Consider the following 1,572-nt stretch of genomic DNA (forward strand, 5'->3'; position numbering starts at 1 on the left):
TCATGGACTTCATCAAGGGGTGGTGAGAGGCTAGAGACAGAACATATTTATACCTCATGGCTATGGGAGGTGTTATCAGCATCACTTCCTGTTTGTTAATTGGTGGATTGCTGTCATGTATTCAAAATACCTGTATACGCACATAAACGTGAGACTAATATAATAGGGAAGCCCACTGTTATGTTCATTCGCCAAAACGATGCCTGAGAGAGCTAGAAAGACGTATATAACATAAAAAACGAGTAAGTCCGTCAACTTCCGGTCCGGACTGTGTGGAACGTCTTATCCGCCCCACTTCCGCCCCTCTTCCGGCGGCATTAGATCCGTTATGCGCATGCGCCGGCTGGGCACCGTGCGGTAGAGATCTCTGGTATACTGTCACTTTCGAGGGCGGCGGCCATCTTTTTGGTTATCCAAAATGGGATACAGTCCTGCTGCGGGTAGAGATCTCTGGTATACTGTCACTTTCGAGGGCGGCGGCCATATTTTTGGTTATCCAAAATGGGATACAGTCCTGCTGCGGGTAGAATCCATGTGCTGCGGTCTAGATAATTCAATGTTCTAGTGCGCACTGCAAAGGTTTAAATATGTGTGAACCTTTGGAGTAATTTTGCATATTGATGGTGCGTCTCCCCGTGGGATACATAAAAAACGAAAAGGAGAAAAAGGCATATAAATAGATGGTGATAGTAGGCATAAGTAAGTTCCATAACAGATGAATACGGCATTATGAGAGATGCAGACGGATGATAATTAAAGTGGATAGATAGTGCCACTACGGGACATGCTATGGAGATAAAAAATATATGCAAACAATACAAAATATATATATATAGAAAACCATATATGTATATGAAATACATTTAAAATCATATAATATATATGAGCAGGGATGGGAAAGAATGGATAATAGTCCTGCTAGGAAAAACGGGAACAGCAAATATTAATTAGGTACCGCGTCGTGAAGAAAGTGCCAAAGTGATGTGGACAAGACATCATCCATAAGCTTCCGAGATATCCCAAAGATGTTCCCTTAGCACCTCCAGATTTACAACACCCGGTCTCCCAAGGAGGTCTCCCATCCTTGTACTGACCGGGCCCAACCTTGCTTAGCTTCCAAGATCGGACGGTGTTGGGCGTCCCCAAGGAGGTATGGTTGTAATGTATAGGGCTGGGTTAGAGACGAGGTCTCTCAAAGCCAATGGACAACATAATGAACTCACAGACGGCAAAGAGGATATACTATTAAATACTGGACATCATAGCAAAGAGGAGGTATATAAGCTCCTATTGAGAGAGTGTGATTTTTAGCGTATTTGTGCCATGAGAGCTAGGGAAGTTCCCACTGGGTTCACCACGCTCCTGGTATTCCCTGGAAGTCTCCCATCCAGGTACTGGCCAGGTCGAGTTTTTATAGGATAGGCCCAAAAAGGGTGAGCAGTGCAGTGTTCGTGTCGAAAAAAAGGGTTTTTTTTTGAGAGAGGCAGGAGTGAAACATAAGGAAAAGGATTTCTTACATCACAGGAACGGTGCTATCTCGTACCCTTCATTGAAGCCATCCGGATGGAGCGT

At 44.3% G+C, this 1,572-nt stretch overlaps 1 pseudogene; it reads right to left on the reverse strand.

The window, feature by feature from the left end:
- Positions 1–1,045: 1,045 nt before the first annotated feature.
- LOC134968156 (5S ribosomal RNA) lies at positions 1,046–1,164 on the reverse strand (annotated as a pseudogene).
- Between the last annotated feature and the right edge of the window lie 408 nt (positions 1,165–1,572).

This window comes from Pseudophryne corroboree, chromosome 10 (genome assembly GCF_028390025.1).
Source record: "Pseudophryne corroboree isolate aPseCor3 chromosome 10, aPseCor3.hap2, whole genome shotgun sequence".
Classification (NCBI taxonomy): domain Eukaryota; kingdom Metazoa; phylum Chordata; class Amphibia; order Anura; family Myobatrachidae; genus Pseudophryne; species Pseudophryne corroboree.